Source organism: Pristiophorus japonicus, chromosome 12 (assembly GCF_044704955.1).
Source record: "Pristiophorus japonicus isolate sPriJap1 chromosome 12, sPriJap1.hap1, whole genome shotgun sequence".
Classification (NCBI taxonomy): Eukaryota; Metazoa; Chordata; class Chondrichthyes; family Pristiophoridae; genus Pristiophorus; species Pristiophorus japonicus.
The window spans coordinates 35,696,294-35,702,293 of NC_091988.1; the positions used below are offsets into that span (position 1 = coordinate 35,696,294).

Consider the following 6,000-nt stretch of genomic DNA (forward strand, 5'->3'; position numbering starts at 1 on the left):
TTTGGGTTTCTCGTGAATAGCAAACTTCCCCAAGGTGCAGGGAGCAATAGACCATATGCATATCGCCCTGAGAGCACCTTTACAGGATGCGGAGGTGTTTCATAACCGAAAGGGATTCCACTCCCTGAATTCCACTCCCCACGCGCCCCCCCTCCCCGATCTCCTCTCTTTTTTCCCCACCCCACTCCGATCTCCTCTCTTTCCCCCACCCCGATCTCCTCTCTTTTCCCCACCATCTCCTCTCTCCTCCGCCCCCACCCCGATCTCCTCTCTTTCCCCTCCCCGATCTCCTCTCTTTCTCCCCCCCACCCCCCCGATCTTCCCTCTTTTCCTCCCCCCCGATCTCCTCTCTTCCCCCTCCCCCCGATCTTCTCTTTTCCCTCCCCTCCCCCCCGATCGCCTCTCCTCCCACCCACCCACCCCCGATCGACTCTCTCACCAATCTCCTTTTTCTCTCCTCCGATCCCCTCTCTGCCCCACCCCCCGATCCCCTGTCTGCCCTCCCCCCCCCCCCCCCCCCGATCTCTCATTCTCTCTTTCTTTACCCCCCTCCAATCCCCTCTCTCCCCTCCTCTAATCTTGCTAGATTCTTCTTTGTTTATGAGACTCGAACAAAGTGTGAAGTCCAAGCTAACTACCTTAATATACTGAATAAATGTGGTTACCTAAAATAAATGTGCCTAATACAAACACATGATTAACAATAATACCTGTGGTTACATATTAAATGCATTTCATGATTACATACATCGCAATAAAACATGAAATTGCCAGCAAAGTTTAATTTGTTTATTATTTATTAAATAATGTGTTTGTTAAATATGTATAAATATATATGGTGTTAGATGCTTTTTAATACGTTTATTTTGTTTATATTATATTACCATAATATATAGGTACGATGATGTCAAATTAGTCACCATTCCTAGGAACTTCCTTTTAAGAAGACATTATCTTTCGGATCACTTTCTTGGTAATGGGACTGAAATCTGAGAGGAGCAGCATGTTTATCACACAAAGTTCTTTCCTTCGGGATGTGGAGCGCTTCATCAAAAAAATGACTCATAGTAAATCAGTTCATAAATATTTCCAGTCTTTGCCAACCCCACACCTTACTCATGTACCTTGAATGAAAATTTGTGTAGGTTTGATTTATCAATCTGTGCATAGGCGAGAAATGACTAGCACTTTAATGTGGTAACCCATTTCACTATTATATGTGTAGTTTGTACTATCTAAACCATAAGCTTAAACTTAACTTTTTGTAATGAAAAATCTAAGCACAAGTATACTTACGGGCTGATAAGTGTGTTGTGGGGCAATATTTGAAAATACAATGTTCACAGGATAATTTTAATAAAGCACCTGGTATGTATTTTTCTATTTTACATGATTTTAGTACTTTCTGATAAGTGAGAGAATTCTCAACCTTTATCATCATTGTTTATAATCTTGAGAGTTATAAATTTAATCGTAAAAATAGCTGCAATTATTCAAAGCTGACGAGACACTTTAGGGCCGATTTTAACTCCGGATCGAGTCTGATGCCCAGCAGATTTTAAGAACTCTCTCATTTGAAAGCTGGTGGTCAACTGTTCAGCCGTTACCAGCAGAAAGCGGCAATTGACATCAGGAGAGGGCTTCCAGCAGCAAGCCAAGTCCAGCATGGGGGATTTGTCAGGGTCTTGAGGCTGGGGAGCCTGGAGTAGCAAAAGCTTGAACCTCTGCTCCTCCAGGCCCCACTAAGGATTTTAAAAAAAATTACTTTCAGTGGCCTCGCTGGCTTAATGACAATTTCACCTGGCAGGTGGGTTAAAATTCCATCGGAGTCCCTTGTTACATCATGGTACCCTGATTTGCATTTGTTAATAAGGCTTCCATCAGAGTCCAACAAAAGTGTCATCCACTGCCAAAAGCAGCAGCAAATGGAGTCACCCTATTTTAACTGTTCTCTGCTCCTCTCCCACCAATTGAGAAGATGTAATTCTCCTGTTGGATGAATAAATTTGGCAGGTAATGTGGATCGGAGACCATACACCTAATTAGTAGCAGACATAAATTTGCAAGCAAATGAAAGATTTGCATTTATATAGCAACAGGAATGGGCCATTTACCCCCTCAAGCCTGTTCCGCCTTTCACAACTTCAGGACTTCCCAAATCGCTTTACAGCCAGTGAAGTACTTTAGAAGTATAGCCAAAGTTGTAATATAGGAAACGTGGTAGCCAATTTGCAAACAGCAATGTGATAATGACCAGATAATTTATTGAGGGATAAATATTGGCCAGGACACTGGAGAACTCCCCTGCTCTTCTTTGAATAATGTCCTGGGAGCTTTTACGTTCACCTAAGAGGGTTGACAGGGCAGGGCTTTGGTTTAATGTCTCATCCAAAAGATTGTGCAGCACTCCCTCAGTACTGCAGTGGAGTGTCCGCATAGATTTTGTACTCAAGTCCCTGGAGTGAGACTTGAACCCACAACCTTCTGACTTAAGCAAGCATGCGACCACTGAACCACAGCTGTCTTGGCTAAGAAAATCTAGTCAAAAGGAGTTTGCAATGATTGCTCGTGCCTGCCTTATTGTAATATGGCAACTATGGTGATAATCGTGCCAAATTTTGTGTTCTTTTGGTGTGTTCTGCCCCAGGTGCTCACTTCATCCATTTTAAAATGGGCGTATCCATTTGCCTAGGAAGCAGAGCTGCAACCAGGAAGATTGCAGTCACTCATGGACAAATGTTTCCAGTTATTGCCAAATCCAACCCCCAAGGCGCTTTTGTTTATAAAACAAAATTTGACACCGAGTCACATAAGGAGATATGTGGGCAGATGAGCTTGGTCAAAGGCATAGGTTTTAAGGAATGTCTTACAGGAGGAAAGAGAGGCGGAAAGGTTTAGGGAGGGAATTCCACATAAGGTGAATGAAAGGTCATTTTTATACCTGGAAATAACTTGCTTTTACATTTCCGTCAACTCTAAGTTAATTGTCATCTTCAACCATCCTATCTTCAGTTAACTTACCAAAACCCATTCCTGAAAGAGAGACAGGTTTGGCAGCTCAATATTCCTGGTTACAGGATTTTTAGACGGGACAGAGAGGGGGGTAAAAAGGGGGGATGGGTTCGTGGTATTGATTAAAGAAACTATTACAGCTGGGATAATATGTTAGAGGGATCATCAAATGAAGCCATATGGTTCGAACTGAAAAATAAAAAAAGGGGCGATCGCACTTCTGGGCAGATATTACAGACCCCCAAACAGTGGGAGGGAGATAGAAGAGCTGACGACATTTGCGGTATCTCTCAGCACGCCACACATTGCTCCATTCGACAGGTGACTAAAGCCCTTTACGCACGCAGGATGGACTTTATAAGTTTCCCGATGACAAGGGAGGCACAGACCGGGAAGGCTTTGGGTTTCTCGTGAATAGCAAACTTCCCCAAGGTGCAGGGAGCAATAGACCATATGCACATCGCCCTGAGAGCACCAGGATGCGGAGGTGTTTCATAACCGAAAGGGATTCCACTCCCTGAATTACACTCCCCACGCTCCCCCACCCCGATCTCCTCTCTCTTTTTCCCCCCCCCCCGATCTCCTCTCTTTTTCCCCCCCCCCCGATCTCCTCTCTTTTTCCCCCCCCCCGATCTCCTCTCTTTTTCCCCCCCCCGATCTCCTCTCTCTTTTCCCCCCCCCCCCCGATCTCCTCTCTCTTTTCCCCCCCCCCGATCTCTCTTTTTCTCCCCCCCCGATCTCCTCTCTCTTTTCCCCCCCCCCCGATCTCCTCTCTCTTTTCCCCCCCCCCGATCTCTCTCTCTCTTTCCCCCCCCCCCCGATCTCCTCTCTTTTCCCCCCCCTCCCGATCTTCTCTTTTCCCTCCCCTCCCCCCCGATCTCCTCTCTTCCCCCCCCCCCCCTCCCGATCTTCTCTTTTCCCTCCCCTCCCCCCCGATCTCCTCTCCTCCCACCCACCCACCCCCGATCGCCTCTCTCCCCAATCTCCTTTTTCTCTCCTCCGATCCCCTCTCTGCCCCACCCCCCGATCCCCTGTCTGCCCCCCACCGATCACTCATTCTCTCTTTCTTTACGCCCCTCCAATCCCCTCTCTCCCCTCCTCTAATCTTGCTAGATTCTTCTTTGTTTATGAGACTCGAACAAAGTGTGAAGTCCAAGCTAACTACCTTAATATACTGAATAAATGTGGTTACCTAAAATAAATGTGCCTAATACAAACACATGATTAACAATAATACCTGTGGTTACATATTAAATGCATTTCATGATTACATACATCGCAATAAAACATGAAATTGCCAGCAAAGTTTAATTTGTTTATTATTTATTAAATAATGTGTTTGTTAAATATGTATAAATATATATGGTGTTAGATGCTTTTTAATACGTTTATTTTGTTTATATTATATTACCATAATATATAGGTACGATGATGTCAAATTAGTCACCATTCCTAGGAACTTCCTTTTAAGAAGACATTATCTTTCGGATCACTTTCTTGGTAATGGGACTGAAATCTGAGAGGAGCAGCATGTTTATCACACAAAGTTCTTTCCTTCGGGATGTGGAGCGCTTCATCAAAAAAATGACTCATAGTAAATCAGTTCATAAATATTTCCAGTCTTTGCCAACCCCACACCTTACTCATGTACCTTGAATGAAAATTTGTGTAGGTTTGATTTATCAATCTGTGCATAGGTGAGAAATGACTAGCACTTTAATGTGGTAACCCATTTCACTATTATATGTGTAGTTTGTACTATCTAAACCATAAGCTTAAACTTAACTTTTTGTAATGAAAAATCTAAGCACAAGTATACTTACGGGCTGATAAGTGTGTTGTGGGGCAATATTTGAAAATACAATGTTCACAGGATAATTTTAATAAAGCACCTGGTATGTATTTTTCTATTTTACATGATTTTAGTACTTTCTGATAAGTGAGAGAATTCTCAACCTTTATCATCATTGTTTATAATCTTGAGAGTTATAAATTTAATCGTAAAAATAGCTGCAATTATTCAAAGCTAACGAGACACTTTAGGGCCGATTTTAACTCCGGATCGAGTCTGATGCCCAGCAGATTTTAAGAACTCTCTCATTTGAAAGCTGGTGGTCAACTGTTCAGCCGTTACCAGCAGAAAGCGGCAATTGACATCAGGAGAGGGCTTCCAGCAGCAAGCCAAGTCCAGCATGGGGGATTTGTCAGGGTCTTGAGGCTGGGGAGCCTGGAGTAGCAAAAGCTTGAACCTCTGCTCCTCCAGGCCCCACTAAGGATTTAAAAAAAAAATTACTTTCAGTGGCCTCGCTGGCTTAATGACAATTTCACCTGGCAGGTGGGTTAAAATTCCATCGGAGTCCCTTGTTACATCATGGTACCCTGATTTGCATTTGTTAATAAGGCTTCCATCAGAGTCCAACAAAAGTGTCATCCACTGCCAAAAGCAGCAGCAAATGGAGTCACCCTATTTTAACTGTTCTCTGCTCCTCTCCCACCAATTGAGAAGATGTAATTCTCCTGTTGGATGAATAAATTTGGCAGGTAATGTGGATCGGAGACCATACACCTAATTAGTAGCAGACATAAATTTGCAAGCAAATGAAAGATTTGCATTTATATAGCAACAGGAATGGGCCATTTACCCCCTCAAGCCTGTTCCGCCTTTCACAACTTCAGGACTTCCCAAATCGCTTTACAGCCAGTGAAGTACTTTAGAAGTATAGCCAAAGTTGTAATATAGGAAACGTGGTAGCCAATTTGCACACAGCAAGGTCCCACAAACAGCAATGTGATAATGACCAGATAATTTATTGAGGGATAAATATTGGCCAGGACACTGGAGAACTCCCCTGCTCTTCTTTGAATAATGTCCTGGGAGCTTTTACGTTCACCTAAGAGGGTTGACAGGGCAGGGCTTTGGTTTAATGTCTCATCCAAAAGATTGTGCAGCACTCCCTCAGTACTGCAGTGGAGTGTCCGCATAGATTT

General features: G+C 43.6%; 1 protein-coding gene across 3 annotated transcripts in view; it reads left to right on the forward strand.

Moving 5' to 3' along the window:
• Nucleotides 1-4,984, forward strand: part of actr8 (actin related protein 8) — a 51,238-nt gene extending 46,254 nt beyond the window's left edge. Inside the window, exons 15-16 of one of the 3 annotated variants that reach the window (XM_070895301.1) lie at nucleotides 897-1,170; nucleotides 4,436-4,984. The gene's annotated coding sequence lies outside the window, so the exon portion shown is untranslated. Of the gene's footprint in view, nucleotides 1-896; nucleotides 1,679-4,435 lie in introns of those variants that run through there. The other 2 variants (XM_070895300.1, XM_070895302.1) reach the window with 2 other exon arrangements.
• The last annotated feature ends 1,016 nt before the right edge of the window (nucleotides 4,985-6,000 follow it).